The 17,564-nt window shown below is 37.3% G+C and overlaps 1 long non-coding RNA gene across 1 annotated transcript in view; it reads right to left on the bottom strand.

Moving 5' to 3' along the window:
• The window catches only part of LOC150057057 (uncharacterized), a 69,667-nt gene extending 53,280 nt beyond the window's left edge, over window positions 1-16,387 (bottom strand). The window contains exons 1-2 of the long non-coding RNA XR_016537033.1: window positions 16,336-16,387; window positions 15,885-15,989 (exon numbers count right to left, since the gene is read on the bottom strand). This is a non-coding gene — a long non-coding RNA (uncharacterized LOC150057057). The remainder of the gene's footprint in view (window positions 1-15,884; window positions 15,990-16,335) is intronic.
• Window positions 16,388-17,564: the final 1,177 nt, after the last annotated feature.

Below are 17,564 nucleotides of genomic sequence, written 5' to 3'. Positions count from 1 at the left end.
AATTAAAACCAGAGGCAAAGTGTGCCACTGAATTTCATGTTCTGAGTTTCAAGAGAATATAATATGTGGTCTTTGGGGGAAAACAAGTTATAACATTATGAAAAAACATAAATGTGGTAGATGAATGTAGTTCAAATAATTTTCTAGGGCCAGGAGTTTGGCCTAGTGGTAGCGTGCTTGCCTAGCATGCACAAAGACGCGAGTTCGATTCCTTGGTACCAAATACATAGAAAAAGCCAGAAGTGGTGCGGTGGCTCAAGTGGCACAGTTTAGCCTTGACGAAAAAGCCCAAGGACAGTGCTCAGACCCTGAGTTCAAGCCCCAGGTACAAAAAATAGTAATTTTCTAAATACAGAGATCTTTCAAAATATTTTCCAAACCTTTGTTCTAGTTTATGGACACAGAGAACAAAGCATATGAAGAAACCCAACTACCCTTGCTGATCATGGAATAAAGACTATTTTTCTGGGAAAGAGATTAAATGACAGATCAGTTAAAACATACATTGAAAGCCCATTTATCATATACTTAGTAACATTACTTTAGAAAGTCAACTATAGTTACATTTAACATCATCTTGTTTTCAATTATTTGTATATCTACTTATTTCCAGATGAGTGAGTTGGTTAGCAAAGGATAAATAAAACTGAATCTGAAGAGTACTGAAAGCTAAAAATAAAACTAATATAATCTAAAGTTTGGTGTGTTATAGCTCTGTATTAGTAGACAGTCCTTCTATAATTATTTTACATTATTTGTCAAGCTAAAATATTAGTTAAATATACACTTTTTATTGTAATTAATAGAAGGGTTACATTATATTCACCAGATAGAAGGTGCATTACTTCACAAACATTGATACCCTTTCTCATGACATGGTCCCCATTTCCCTCCCCCCTCCCCCCGCTCATCTTGATTTCCCCCTTTCCCTATCCCATTTCAAATAACGAATTAAGCACACATAAAATATTAGATGATACACTTTTTATTGCATTGATCATTTCATGATTTCCAGCCTCCAGGTCAGATGGTACAAGAGAAACCAAAAAATGTTCTCTGTTATTTCTTCACATTCTCTTTTTCGTAGTAACACAATAGTACATTTTAGTTGTTAGAAATAAACACAATTAAGCAAATTTGAAGATAACATTTTTACCAACAGTGCTACATTTTCAAAAAAATATATACATGAGCTTTAAGTAAAGATATGTCTTTTGAAGTTTTACATATTCAACAAATATTTACTGTACTGAGCATTTTACAGGTACTTTTCTAAACTTTCTCATGCATTCATTATTATTACAAAGGTGATGTACAGAGGTGTTACATAAGTCAGATAAACAGTGCATTTCTTTGTGAACAATGTCACCCATCCCTTCTCTTGGCCTCTGATTTTCCTCCTGTCCCCACTCACAAGTTGTATAGTTCATTTTCAACAGTGTCTAGGGAGTACCACTGCTGCATTTGTTCATTCTTTGTCCCACAATTTCTGGGCACCCCTTACTCTCCCAGTTAGATAAATGAACAAACAAAACAAAAGCAGCAGCAGCAACAACAACAACAACAACAAAAACTGCTTGATTCCACCTCCTGGAGTTCATTTTGATAAATACTATCTTATATGATCAGAGTTACATAGGCATTGCCTTGGTGTTCTAAGAATATCCTTCTTTGGTCTCACTGTGTGTGGAGACTTGAATAATCGATCATGTCTAATTGTATTCTCTTTCTTCCTTCCTTTTTTCTTTTTTCCTTCCTTTCTTTCTTTCCTTCCTTCCTGTTTGCCTGCCTGCCTACCTTTTCTTTTTTAATTGTCCAGTATGTTTGTAGATTCATAGGCGCATTCTAGCAACACAAATGAGGAAAATCATGCAACCTCTGGATCTGGCTTATTTCACTTATTATAAATTTTTCCAAGTTTTTGTGCAAATGGTATTTCAGTCTTTCTGGTGGATGATTAGAATCCCATTCCACATTTTCTTGATCCATTGAGGGGTATCTAGGCTGACTCCATATCTTGGCTATGCTAATGTTTTAAAGATATTGACTGACTGATTAACATTCTCAATTTATAGGTAATGAAACTTCAACATCTTAAGATACTATTAGTATACCTACTTGTTTATTAAAAGCTTATATTTTAAATTGCTTTAATTTTTCCAGATAACAAAATAGGAAAGTTGCTGGGAGTGAGACTTAGCATATTTTACAAAATTTACCACCTTTCTAAAGTTTCTCAAGTACCTAATAGAGAATAGTAGTTCAAATATCACAGCATCTTTTGTAGAACAGACACAGCACTAGTGCTGGGATTATAAACAGAATTAAGATGAAATAACTCGAATTATAGGCAATGCTAAATCTTATAAAGAAATTAAATTCTTTATGAAGTTCAAAAAGGAGAACCTTTTCCAAATAAAGTAATTTCAAAACAGCTGCGATTCTTTAAAAAATGTATTTCCAAAAAACAAATATAAAATTAAAAATATTTTTTTCTATTTGAAAAGATAGGTTTCTTTTAAATGTCACAAGTGAACAACAGCAATTTCTTTTTTTCATATATTTTTATTGTAATTAATAGAAGGGTTACATTATATTCGCTAGATAGAAGGTGCATTAATTCACATACATTGATACCCTTTCTTATGTCTTGGTCCCCATTTCCCTCCCCCCAACCCCCACCCCTTATCTTGTTTTCCCCACTTCCCTATCCAATTTCAAATAACCAAATACAAATATATATATCCAATATATCAGATAACAAAGTGAGATACTGTAACAATATGAGATAACCAAGGGACAGCAAAAGAGAGATAACATGGTACATTAAGGACAACAATCACTCATTATATGGCTTTTGTTTCTATATCCTAGAGGTCCTTTCATTTAGCATCATACTATATGGCCTTATGTATCTAGGTTTGAGCAGCAGCAATTTCTTTGCCTCAATTATCTCATGCTAGTTTAGTACCTTCAATGGTACCATATCATCCTAAATAAGATGTAATCATGACATCTTTAAAATCTGCATATTTATCTAACAGTATTCCTTGGGCCAGATATATGAATGTGAAGATAAAATACAACTGAAATTCACAGAATAATGAGGGAAACAAACATTGCCATATTAACCAAATGCTCAACATAATACAACTTTTTTTAAAAAAATTATTTTTTTAAGTCATGCATATGTAAAAGAGATATAAATCAGAGGCCCAACACTAGTGTCTCCAGGATTTCCAGGATCCTCAGGAGGTAGTATAATACTCACCCTAACAAGTCAAAATAAAGAGAAATAGTAGTAAAGGATAAAGAATGCAGCACAGATGTGCCTTGGGAAGAGGCAAAGTACATATTTCAGCCTATCCTTGGGTTTTCACAAGAGCTTTAGGTTTAAAAAGAGGAAGAATAGGGCAAGATGGAGATAAGTATGTATAATTAAACAGTTCCAAAGGGTGACTGTGTTGATCACAGATTTGGTCATGATTAGAAAGTCTGTTTTGCCTTGGAGGTAGGTTCCATGCCTAACACAGAATGTTTTCTGGATTCCAAGGTGACTTCTAGTGATTGCACAAGATAATAACTCAGAGAAAAGACATATAAAAATGGAGGCAGAGGGGCCAGGAGTTTGGCCTAGTGGTTAAAGTGCTTGCCTAGCATGCATGAAGACCTGGGTTCGATTCCTTGGTACCACATATATAGAAAAAAAGCTGCAAGTGGTGCTGAGGCTCAAGTGGTAGAGTTCTATCCTTGAGAAAGTCCAACGACAGTGCTCAGGCCCTGAGCTCAAGCCCAGGACTGGCAAAAAAAAAAAAATGGAGGCAGAGATACTTACCCTGCTTTAGGTTAACTGGTAATTTCAAGTAAGAAATATGAAGTACTTTGGCCAGAAGTATGGCCTAGTGGTAGAGTGCTTACCTATCATGTACAAAGCCTCAGGTTCGATTCCTTGGTATCATATACATAGAAAAAGCTGGAAGTGGTTCTGTAGAGCTCTAGTCCTGAGTAAGGCAAAGGACAGTGCTCAGGCCCTGAGTTCAAGCCCCAGGACTGGCAAAATAAAAAAAAAAGAAAGTATGAAATACAAAGTGCTTCAGAAAATGTAGTTACTAAGGACCTACATATCCTGAAAAATATATTATAAATTTTACATATTTTTTAATTAGTAAAATGTTCATTTTTATAAATTATGAATGTATATAAAAATTCCACTTAGACTATGAAAAAGGCAAAGTTACTGTTATAACAGCAATATATTTCCTAATCTTTCCATTATATCAAGTAATTTTTGTTTTATGTAGTTATCAAACCTTTTTTTATTTTATTATTTCATATTACATGAAATTTATGAACATAATTCTTCAATAATAATTTTAATAACATGTACTACATCTACTTGTGAATAGTAAATTAACCATGGTTATTTTTAACTAATCCCCTGCTGAGGTATTTAGATTATTTCTATTTCAGTACATTCACCCATTTTTTTCATATATTTTTATTGTAATTAATAGAAGGGCTACATTATATTCACTAGGTAGAAGGTGCATTACTTCACATACATTGATATCCTTTCTCATGTCTTGGTCCCCATTTCTTCCCCCGACCCCTGCCCCTCATCTTGTTTTCCCCCCTTCCCTATCTAATTTCAAAAAACCAAATACGCATATATACAATATATCAGATAACCAGGTGAAATATTGTAACAATATGAGATAACAAAGGGACAGCAAAAAATGTGAGAGATAACATAGTACATTGACAACAACAATCACTCCTGGAGGTTCTTTCATTTAGTGTCATACTATATGTTGGCCATTATTATTTTTTCCATATATTTTATTGTAATTAATAGAAGGGTTACATTATATTCATCAGATAGAACAGATAGAAGGTGCATTACTTCACATACATTCATACCCTTTCTCATGTCTTGGTCCCCATTTCCCTCCCCCAACCCCGCCCCTCATCTTGTTTTTGCCTTCACCAATTTTATGGTTTTGTCCACAACAGATTCTCAGAAGTATAATTACTAGACCAAATACAATATATCAACAAGAATGAATGATTAATTTCACATTATTTCTAATGTTTAATATGTACTAAAATATTATTCTATCCAATTTATGTTGTCTCTATATTGATATATTATTTGGGGCATTATAATGCTAAGATGTGGTACCACAGCATCAGACTATAACCTGTAAAGATTTATAATGATTATCTGTAAATTAAGGGTTTTTCTTTTTGTCAGTTGTGGAGCTTGAACTCAGGGACTCAGTGCAGCCCCTAGGCATCTTTGTGCTCAAAGCTGTCACTCTGCCACTTGAGCCACAGTGCCACTTACCATTAGTCTCATGGGGACTTTTGTACCTGGGCTGGCTTTGGCCCAAAATCATCAGATCTCAGCGTCCTGAGTAGCTAGGATTGTAGGCTTGAGCCACTGGCACCCAGGTAAATTATTTTTTAATTGCATGATTCAGTGTATAATATACCTTATGCAACTCACTTCTCTTTCTAAGAACAATATTCTATGCTTTTTAAGAAGTGTGGCCTGTAGCTGGATGCTGGTGGCTCAAGTATGTAATCATAGCTACTCTGGAGGCTGAGATCTGAGGGTCACAGTTGGAAGCCAGCAAGGGCAGGAAAGGAGGAGACTCTTAGCTCTAAAAACCAAAGAGCTAGAAGTGGAAGTGAGGTCCAAGTGGTAGAGTGCTATAGATTTGAGTGAAAAAGCTCATGGGCAGTAAGCAGGCCCTGAGTTCAAGCCACATGACTGGCACCAAAAGATACAAAACAAAACCAAACAAATGTCTTAGACTTTCTTTGTGACCATAATTGGGCCACTGAATGCGTTCTGTATTAATTTGTGAAAAGTTGCCTTGTTGCAAAGGGACAAAGAATTTTTGTTGGCATGTGACCTGTCTGTGATTTTCTTTGAGGTTTTTGACTCTATGTTTTGGATTGGTAGTTTTCAGTGTCCATAGAGTACACTTATGGCATAGAAAAAGCAGAAAAAATTTGCAGGAGTAAATGGTATCAAAACTTGGTCCTTATGGGCCCAGTATGGACATTTTGGCCTTTTAAAATAAACCTAAAATCATATCAAATAAATTTGATAACTATTATATACATACTTCTATATACATACTTCTTATATACATATATACTTATATATACATATATATACTTCTATATACATACTTCTTATATACATACAAAATTCTATCAAAGAATTTTGATAACTATTATATATACTTTCATTTTAAATCTTTAGTTTTAAAATTCTACCCTGCAATAAGAGCATGTTATTTTCAAGATGGTATTCTCATAATTACATACTAATCTTGATATTGACTACATTATATCTTGTTGAGAGTTCTTTTCAGTACTGGCATGTTAGATAAAGCTACCTTTGGTAACCATTTCGCTGCCAAATTTTCACTGGCTTAATAGTGACTTTTGATTTTTAAAAAATCCTCTAGATAATTTTAGAATGATTTTGTCATTTTGTAAAGGATCACACAAAATTTAAATTTACTATAATATCCTATAAAATTATATTGTATCTATAAAGCTATTTGAAATCATCTTAATGTATTTTTGTCAACATACAGAAGCACAGTTTATCTGATACATTTTCTTTAAGTCTTTCAAGGCATTATCAACTTTTTATCCCTGTAAGTCACAAACATTCCCTAATATTCTAAATTTGTTCTAGTTTATTTGTTTTTACAGTTGCACAATTCCATTTTCATCCATTTCTCAGTAGCTTCATTATTGTATAATTTACATGTGAAACACATATATTTTTAAATTGTAATTGTTCAGTCTGCACCACAATGTAGTCTTAAAATATTTCCATTATGTGGATTTACTATGCCCTAGTTTCTGGATGGTTGGGTAAATGCCAAGTAGTGTAATTGCTGGGTCACAGGGGAGCTCTAAGTTTAGCCTTTTGAGGCACTGCCATACTGCTTTCCATAGTGGTTGAACGACTTTGCACTCCCACCAACAGTGTAGTAGTGATCCCTCCTAGCCACATCCCCTCCAGCATCTGTTATTATTAGTTTTCTTGATCCTGGCCATTCTAACTGGAGTGAGGTGGAATCTTAGAGTTGTTTTGATTTGCATTTCTTTTATGACCAGAGATGTTGAGCATTTCTTCATGTGTCTATAGGCCATTTTTGTTTCTTCTTCAGAGAAGACTCTTTAAGTCTTTGGCCCATTTTTTAATGGGATGGTTGTTACTTTGGAGATTAGTTTTGGAGTGATTTAATTTTTTGAGCTGTTGATATATTTTAGATATGAGGCCTTTGTCTGTTGTATGGTCAGTGAAGATCTTCTCCTACTCTGTAGGCTTCCTAATTAATTTACTAGCTATGTCCTTTGCCATACAAAAGCTCTGCAGTTTAATGCAGTCCCACTTATCCAGCCTTTCTCTGATTTGTTGTGATTCTTGATCCTTATTAAGAAAGTTTCAACCTGTGCCAAGGAGGCCTAGTGTATCTCCTACTCCTTCTTGTAAAGTTTTCAGCGTGTCAGCTTTTACCTCCAGGTCTTTAATCCATTTGGAGTTGACTCTAGTTCTGGGATGACAAAGAAGGATCCAACTTTAGTTTTCTGCAGGTGCTTAACCAGTTCTGCCAGCACAACTTGTTGAAGAGGCTGTCTTTCTTCCATTCTATTTTTTTGGCTCCCTTGTCAAAGGTTAGGTGGCCATAGGTCTGTGGTTTAATATCTGGGTCCTCAGTTCTATTCCATTGGTCTTCGGGCCTGTTCTTGTGCCAGTATCAAGTTGTTTTGACAATGATAGCTCTGTAATAGAGTCTAAAGTTTGGTATTGAAATTCCTCCTGCGCTGTTCTTTCTGCTAAGAAGTGTTTTTGCTATACGGGGTCTTTTATTATTCCATATGCAATTTTTGATTGCCTCTTCTATTTCTTTAAAGAATGACATTAGGATATTGATGGGTATTGCGTTGAATCTGTAGATAGCCCTTGGCAACATTGTCATTTTCTTGATGTTGATTCTTCCAATCCAGGAGCATGGGAGGTTTTTCCATTTCCTTAGTTCTGCTTTAATTTCCTTTTTCAGGGTTTTAAAGTTTTCATCAAAAAGGTCCTTTACATTCTTAGTTAAGGTAATTCCTAGGTAATTTATTTTCTTTGAGGCTATTGGAAAGGAGTTGCTTTCCTGATTGTTGCCTTGTTCCTCTCACTGTTGGCGTAGAGGAAGGCAGTTGATTTTTGAGGGTTAATTTTGTACCTGCTACCCTTCCAAAGTTTTGAATCAGCTCAAGGAGCTTGGGAGTAGAGTCTATAGGATTCTTTAAATACAGAATTATGTCGTCTACAAAGAAGGATGGTTTCTCTTTCTCTTTCCCTACTTGGATCCCCTTTATGCTTGGCATTTACCCAACCATCCAGAAACTAGGGCATACTAAATCCACTACCACAATGTTCATTGCAGCATTATTCACCATAGCAAAGATATGGAACCAACCTAGATGTCCCTCAGTTGATGAGTGGATCAACAAGATGTGGTATTTGTACACAATGGAATTCTATGCTTCTGTCAGAAAAAACGACATCAACCCATTTGTTAGTAAATGGAAAGACTTAGAAAAAATCCTATTAAGTGAAGTAAGCCAGACTCAAAGGAACTTAGGCTCAATGATTTCCCTCATTTGTCATAATCAGTAGAAACCTTGGGCTCTCCTAGCAGAGATTTGCAATAGAGCAAAACCTCAATACATAAGGCCATATAGTATGAAGCTAATTAAAAGGACCTCCAGGATATTGAAACAAAAGCCATAAAATGAGTGATTGTTGCCCTTAATGTACTATGTTAACTCTCATCTCTTTTGCTGTCCCTTGGTTATATCATATTGTTACAGTATCTCACTTTGTTATCTGATATATTGGATATATTTGTATTTGGTTATTTGAAATTGGATAGGGAAGTGGGGAAAAGAAGATGAGGGATGGGGGTCGGGGGGAGGGAAATGGGGACCAAGACATGAGAAAGGGTGTCAACGTATGTGAATTAATGCACCTTCTATCTGGCAAATATCACGTAACCCTTTTATTAATTATAATAAAAATATTTTTAAAAAAGAAGTAAATGAATAAATATACCATAGCTACTTAAAAAAATGTTTCCATTACTACAAAAAGATTTCCCTTTCTATTGATTTCTGATTCAGCTGCTAACAGAATTATACTATACAACATAATTTGTATGATTTAAGACTTTTAAAGTGTATTCAAGAGTTGTTTCATGATTCTGTGTGTAACATCTAATTTTGTCTGTGGAGTCCATAGAGGTCAATCAGTTCTATTTGGCTGATAGTGTTAAGTGATATTAAAGATACCCTGGCTGATTTACCAGGTTTTCTATCACTGTGAGATTGAAGTACTGAACTATTGCCATTTATTTATGCTCAGTTCCCTCACTTGTTTCAGATATTTGGGAACATTTGTGTATATGTATAGTCTTATTTTCCTGTGGAATTGACCCTTTATTATTATGGAATGGTACTCTTGTATCAAATATTTCATTATCTTTAAGTATATTTCGTCTGACATTGAAATATTCACTCCAGCTCATACATCATATAACTTTAATGATCCTTCTAAGTTTCAGTCTATCTGAATCTTTGAATTTCAAAAGTATCTCTCACATCCAGTAGATTGCTGGATCTTGCTTGTTTTTACAAATCGCAATAATCTGTTCTTTGATTATAGCACTCAATCTTCTTACATATAATGAAATCCATATAGATGGTTTTATGTCTAGATGAATCATCTTTTTAGTATTACTGTTTCTCCTGTAAATATAGTTTCTAATGCACTTAAATTTCCATAGAAATTTTTAGTGATATTTGCTGTTACTAACACCACAAGGTATTAATTCAGTACAATCTATTTGTGATGCTAAGTATCAATAAAATATAGAAATTTTGCCATAACATATAGCCATTTATCTCTTTCCTTTGTATTATAGTTATTATATCTTTATTTAATAAGAACTCACTATCTCTGCTATTTATTACTATCTTATATAATTTATCTTTTTATCAATTGTTTTTACATAGAAAAGTTTTAAGCATTCTATATTCGCAGTATTATAGTAAATGTTCTTATTGCTTATAATTTTCTGACTAGTATTAAAGATCCTTTAAAACATTATTCTTCCATGTGGCATTACTTATCAACATAATAACCGTATTGCCAAAAAGTACTACTGTAAAACTAAACAGGCATTAAATATTTAAGGCAGGTTTAAGAGACTGAGAGAATCTAAAATAGAAGCAACTTATTAAGTAAAACAACTAGTGGCACCAGTACTTTAAACAATCAGCATTGCCAATTAACTAGTTTTTCCTAAAAACTTTTCTGGGTTTTTTCCCTGTATCAAAAATATTTTACAATGCTTAAAAGTTGGGTTTTGCTTTGTTATGAAAATTCTAAGAAACATTAAAATGTTTCATCAAATGATGATGCTTTTTAATTTCATTATTCAGTTATTTTATTTAGCTTAGGATATTTAAAAGAGAAAACATAAGCATATTATGTGGTATTATTAAGCTTTTCCTAAGGAATTATTTTATTTTAAGAATTTTCTATCAATGCCTAAATGTCCATACCAAAACATTGCCTTTATAATGAAGCTTTCTTATTTAAAATCCTTTCCTTTGTCTTACATTGCTTCAGCTCCCTTTATTTCTAACAAATTTACATTACAAAAAAAATTTTTTTGTGGGCCATGGGGCTTGAACTCTGGGCCTGGGTGCTGTCCCTGAGCTCTTCAGCTCAAGGCTACCACCTACCCCTGGGCCTGGGCATTGTTCCTGAGTTCTTCAGCTGAAGTCTACCACCTTACCCCTGGAACCATAGCCCCACTTCAAGTTTTCTAGTGATTAATTGGAGATAAGAGTCTCAGGTTCTTTAGTGCCCAGGCTAGCTTTGAACCTCAATCACCAGATCTCAGCCTCCTGAGTAGCTAGGATTACAGGTGTAAGCCACCGCACCCAGCACATTACAAAAATTTCTATTACTTTTTTTTTTTTTTTGCCAGCTCTGGGCTTGACCTCAGGGCCTAACCACTGTCCTTGGATTTTCTCAAGGCTAGAGCCTCAGCACCATTTCTGGCTTTTTTTTCCTATGTATGTGGTACCGAGGAATCAAACCCAGGTCTTTGTGCATGCTAGGCAAGCACTCTACTACTAAACCAAACTCCTGGTCCTCTATTAATACTTTTAACTTCTGTATATTTTACCATTTTTCTTCTTCCCTCAGGGCCATGTATTTTACAGTAATTTTAAAATTTTTTTTCAAGAAAAATTACTCAGTTCTACACAGTAACCTAAATTCTCGTATTTGTGGGAAAGTGCAAATACTGAAGTCCACAAATGAAGAACTTGTTACAATACACATTGTAGATGTTTAAAGAAATTGTACAGCACATTTAAGATCATAGGATTGAATTTGAGATTGAAAAAATGAATGGAACATGGGAAAGACGCATAAAGGAAATTGAAATTGCTTAGTATATACTACAAGATGTGCAGAAATTTCACACTCAACGCCATCAGTATGTTAAAATTAATATATACTAATAAAAATAAATCCAAAGTAATAATTAAAGATACAACGAAATATAATGATATGCAGTAAATAAATTAAAAGGCTAACATTGTATTACCTGAAATCTATCAGTCTTCTACTAATCACAAATAGTTATTATTCTAAGCCAGACACTGGTGGCTCATGCCTGCAATCCTACTACTCAGTAGGCTGAACTCTGAAGATCCTGGTTCAAAGCCAGCCTGGGCAGGAAAGGCTGCGGGACCATTTCTGGTAGTTATCTCTAATTAACCAACAGAAAAACCAAAAGTGGAGCTGTAGCTGAAAGTGCTAGAGCACTAGCCTTGATCAAAACAACTCAGGGACAGCATGGGGGGTGGGGAGAGGAGGAGAGGGAGGAGGTGGCAACAGCAGCAGAAGCAATAATGTTATTATCACTGCATGTCAGTAGACTTTTTTTTTGTAGGTCATGGACTATGGACCTGAGGGCTGTCCCTGTACTCTTCAGCTCAAGGCTACAGCCCTATCCCTTGAGCCACAGCGCCACTTCCTCACTTCCAGGACAATAAATTCAGCTCAACAGCAAGGATTATGAGTCATTAAAATGAATACAGAGGAATAATTAATTCAAACTTGTTTCCAAACATATTTGAAATTATAGGAATTTAAATTAGCTTCAAAAATACAAGCCAAAAGATTAGCAAGCCTGAGAACTGTTAAACACCATTACAAAGCAGAATGAAGGCTACCAAGATTTAGCTAGCAATAGCTTTTTTAAAAAAAATGATATAGGGCTGGGAGTTTAGCCTTGTGGTAGAGTGCTTGTCTAGCATGATTCTTAGGCACCACATATATAGAAAAAGCCGGAAGTGGTGATGTGGCTCAAGTGATAAGGCTCTAGCCTTGAGAAAGTCCACAGACAGTGCTGAGGCCCTGAGTTCAGTCCCCAGGACTGGCAAGATAAATAAATAGACAAATAAATAAATAAAATATTGACAATATAAAAAGAACTGAAACAGTAGTCCTATCCTGAGCCAGAATGTATCAAAATTGCCAGGCTTAAATTAAAATTTAACAGGTTCATTGACTGCAGCAAAAACAATCCCAAGGAAAAGATATCTGTAAAAGATAGGACATTTATAAAAGCTAAGTCAGCTTACATTTCATTTCTTCTGGAACATATGCTTCTTTCCATGGATGTTTACTACATATTTATATATGGTTTTAGAAAATAATATGGAACACAAAACAAAAAAAATAGGATCCCAGGGTAACTAATAATAGAAAGAAAAATCAACATGGACTTTCTATTTGACCTCAAACTGAGACTCAGAATTTCCAATTCTTGGATTAAAGATATGCACCATCACATCTGGCCTATAATGGCTTCTGAGAGCAATTCTGATACTGCAGTCTCATTACTGCATCAAACTCTAACAAACCTTGATTGAAAGCAAACTACAACAGTGAAAATTAGCCAGGATAAATGGTAATATTAATTACCATAGTAACCAATTACTCAACAAAATTGTTATTTAATAATGTATTGGCCAGGTGCTGGTGGCTTATGCCTATAATCCTAGCTCTCAGGAGGCTGGCATCTGAGGACTGAGGTTCAAAAGCCAGTCTGGACAATAAATTCCACGAGGCTCTTATTTTCAACTAAACACCCAAAAGCTGGGATAGAGTTGTGGCTCAAGAGGTAGAGTACTACACTTGAACACAAAAGGCTGAGGGATGATGCCTAGGCTTTGAGTTAAAGCTGCAGGACTGGCACAAAATGATGGTGATGACGATTTATATTACTAATGAGTTGGTGTGCTTTATACCACATTTCCCTTTTCATTAGTGACTTTATTACAAGGTAGACTTAAAAGGAAGTACCGAAAGTGTACTTCCCTTTCTTTATTCTAAATGGTTAATACCTGAATACATGATACGCAACCTGTTAGGTTAGGTAAAACCATGCATTTAAGACAGTTGTTGTTTTCAATCCCCTCTCCCCACTTCTTTATTAAAGAAGCCCATTCTGACTGGATACAGGTGGCTCAAAACTATAATCCTAGCTATTCAGAAGGCTGAGATCTGAGGATCTCCAACTGAAAACAGCCCAGGCAGAAAAGCTCAGAGACAGCCCTCAGGTCTTTAGATTATGCTCCAGGACTGGCACATTTAATTTTTTTAAAACGGGGAGACAGGGGCTCAATAAAATTAGAGGCATACGGAACCACATACACAGAAAATGCCAGAAGTGGCACTGTGGCTCAAGTGAGAGAGTGCTAGCCTTAAGGAAAAAGTGTCCAAGGACAGTGTCCAGAAAAAAAGAAAAATTAGAGGCGTAAAGGAACAATGTAAAATAAAATCTATGGTTTTTATGTTTAATGAGTGATAAAAGAAAATAACAGAATTATAACACCAGTGACAAAAATATTCATGACTAAACAATTATTTTAAAATGTAGTAAATAAAAGAATAGCAAAAATTAAGAACAGTTAACATCTTGATAATCATGTAGATAATGCATAGACAGGAAAAGAGCCTTCTTGAATATTGTGGGATTGTGAGATTTCAACTGCTTGCTTCTGTGCATGAAGAGAAAGAGTCTGCAAGGCTGCCAAAGTTTCCAAACTCCAAAGCTGGTACTAGACAACTTAAAGGAGTATGAAATTAGAACCCTCTGCTGTTTGTGGCAATACTGTAATGATAGTCTGTAAGTAACAAGTTAAGTGAGCATGAACAATTCATTCAACAGTTTACCACTGAGAAGTCTCTGCTTGTGAATAAAAACCAAATGAATCCATGAAATAAGGCTCATTCTTGTGTTTAAAGAAAAGTCTTGAATTTTCTTCATAAGCACTTGCAAAGATCATAAGCTTGCTTTAGAGCAGTTTAAGAAACCCATATTCTGACAGTGACAGAAATAAACAATTTAGAAGAATGATTTAAAAGTATGCAGGAATTAAAAGTTGTGTAATTAACAAAAACACAAAGCACAATCTCGATCTGCTTTAATTTGGTAGTAAATTACAACTCAAACATTGATTCTATTCCTTTAATTACATTAGTAATTATTAAAATTGCCTCTGATTAACGGAAAACTTACTGAAAAGCATCATTTCAGTTGATTGCTATACACATTAATTAATCAAGGGAATACAAGCTCATTTTTTTGCATTCTTGGAGTGTGAACTAAGGGCCTTGTGTGTGTTAGGCAGCCAGGCAGGAGCTGTATCACTCAACCCCTAACCCTCAACAATGAAACATCAGTAATTGAAACATCATAATTTTTATAGCGAAGTCACTCAAACCGGGGAACACATTACAAACCTTTTATCAGCTTTAGAAATAACATCAACTATGAACATATCACTCTATTAATACCTGTGTGCACGTTATTCATAAGTATTGATAAAGGCAGCTGGATATCCAAACAGAGAATGAAATGATGAACAAATGAAAAATGAACGTATTTTGATGTGGTTATTTTTTTTCCTTTTCACATGTGAAAACTGTATATATTTTTAAATGTCATAATAGGGTTAATGAGTGATGAAAATGATTCAATGAAATTAAAAAATCATCATATAAAAAAGGAAATTGGGAAACAATTTACATCCACCCAAGGGTAAGATTTAAATGTGTGTGAAAACCATTTTATCCTTACTTCTGGGTCATTTGTTGATTTTTGTACAGCCACTTTAAAGAACAGAAATTACCTCACAACAATTGAAATATTTCGTTTACTTGGTGTTACAGCACCCTCTATCACGATTACATGCGTGATATAGTTACATAAACTAGCATATATTTACACGAACTAATTTCTATAGTGTGTGACTATTATTAGGAGTTTTTCTGGTTCTACGGCGTAACTACTTAACAGAGTCAAAAGGATGACCAAGCCTTCCCGTTTTATTTATCAATACAACTCACTACTGTCTCTCCTGTAATAGCAAAGGTCTTTAAAACAAGGTATAGTCCTGACATCTACATTAATTTCACGGGTGGTCTTAATTTCCAAAAGCATAAAGCTGAAGATTTATCAGAGCCATGCTCTCTCGAGCTCTGGCCACTGATATAGATGGGAAAAGACCTGAGCTGATAAGGGCAAATATCCACAGGGCGAATTTTTCTGTACTGATCCGGGAGGGCACCAGTGCAACAGAACTAAAAACAGCTAAAGCTGTCAGGCTTATAAACCTTTCAGGGTTTGACAACCAAGTATTGTTTGCTAAGGGAGAATTAATGTTGGTTTTGCTCACTCCGAGGGGAGGTGTCTAGCAGGCGAACTGACCTGTCACCTGCTTTCTGAGCAGTCCTTTGAAAGCCAATGGATCTTTTTCTTTCTCTGTCCTCCTGCTTTCTGATGGGACCGTAAACCAGACGGCGCGCGTGTTCGCTGCACGGGTTTAGTAAGAGAAACAAAAGCCATTTTACAACACAGGCCAAGGCGTGCCCGAGTGGGAGTATTTCAGTGCTGACAAACTACAGGACGGGAAGCCCGAGGGCCCGGCCGGCGCGGGACCGGGCGGCGTAGGCCGCGGCGGCCGCCGTGCAGGGAGGGGACGACGGCCCTCGGCGGACGCGGCCTGGCGGACGCGAGCGGCAGGAAGCCTCCCCGCGCGGGGACCGAGCCGAGCCGCGACCTCGCTCCCCCACCCCCGGGCCCCCTGCTACTCGCGGGCCGCGGCCGTTCTGGAAGGTTCCGAGGGGAGGGCGTGCGGCACCAGATGGCGCTGCCGTACCGAGAGCGAGAGCGCCGGGCGTCGGGGTGGAGTGGGAGGGCGGGGGTGGTGCGGGGGGGGGGGGGGGGGGACCGGAAGCGGCATCATGGGATCCTTTCCTTCGTGCCCGTCGCCGGAAGTGCGCGTCGGCGCCAGCACACACCGCTTCCCCTGCCTCTCGTCTGCCGCCGCCCCCCCCAGCCCCACCTCTCCCCGCGTTCTCAAGTCCCGGATATTAAGACTTCTGGAGTATTCTCGCGTGAGGGTGGGGCTAGAACCGGAACCGAACAGCAAACGTTGAGATCCCGGGCGGAAGCCCGAGGGTTTGCCCGAAGGCGTGATTTCTGGTGTGTGTGTGTGTGTGTGTGTGTGTGTGTGTGTGCGCGCGCGCGCGCGAGCGCGGGAGGCCAGCTGGAGGTTGGCGGGAGCGCGAGGGGGCGGGGCCTCGCAACGCGCGTGCGCAGGTTGGAGACGTGAGCGCTGCGCGGCCATCTTTGGGTGGCTGCGGCGGGCCGAGGGAGGCGGAAGTGGTGACGTCATGTCTTTCCTCTTTCCCGCCTGCTGGGTTCGTTGTGTGTGTTTTTGTTTTCTGTTTCTTTCCTGTCCCTGGAGTCTTGTCTGGCCTGGGGAATCTTGGTGGGAAGTTAGTCGTCGGGGAGGGTAAGGCTGGAGCTGTGTTTGCGTCCTCATCCGGGAGGGCGCACATGCCCGGTGGGCGCGGCCCCCCCCGCGCTGCCATGGGCCCTGCCAGGCCTTTTCCTTGAAATCTTCGTTTCTTTCACTATCTACTCGAGGGAGCCCGGGGGGGGGGGGGGGGGGGGCCGGAAAAGAACACTTTACCCCAGGCAAGATAAGCCATTCCTGTGGGGCAAAATGAACAAGAACAAAAGTTTTAAAAAGCGTGGCTTTTGGCTTTTGAAATGTGGTGATACAATTAATTGTTGTTTTCACTTGTTTTTTAATCACAAGTTATTTTTTATTATACATCCAGTGTTAGGACCAGTGTCCCGTGAACTAGGGAGGTAATTCACCAATAGACAGGTAATATGATGCCACACAGTTTATTGATTCAACAGAGTTAACACTATTTTCTAGTTACTATATTCTAGTCCTCACTTGCCTAATTCTATCCTGCCTATGCAGTTGGACTCACCTCTCTGGGCTTGAGCTCAGGGCCTGAGCACTGTCCTTGGACTTTTTCAAGGCTAGAGCTCTACCACTTGAGCCTCAGCACCACTTCCGGCTTTTTT

Source organism: Megascapheus bottae, chromosome 11 (genome assembly GCF_031878675.1).
Source record: "Megascapheus bottae isolate mThoBot1 chromosome 11, mThoBot2.hap1, whole genome shotgun sequence".
Classification (NCBI taxonomy): domain Eukaryota; kingdom Metazoa; phylum Chordata; class Mammalia; order Rodentia; family Geomyidae; genus Megascapheus; species Megascapheus bottae.
This window is presented reverse-complemented; position numbering and strand designations above follow the sequence as displayed.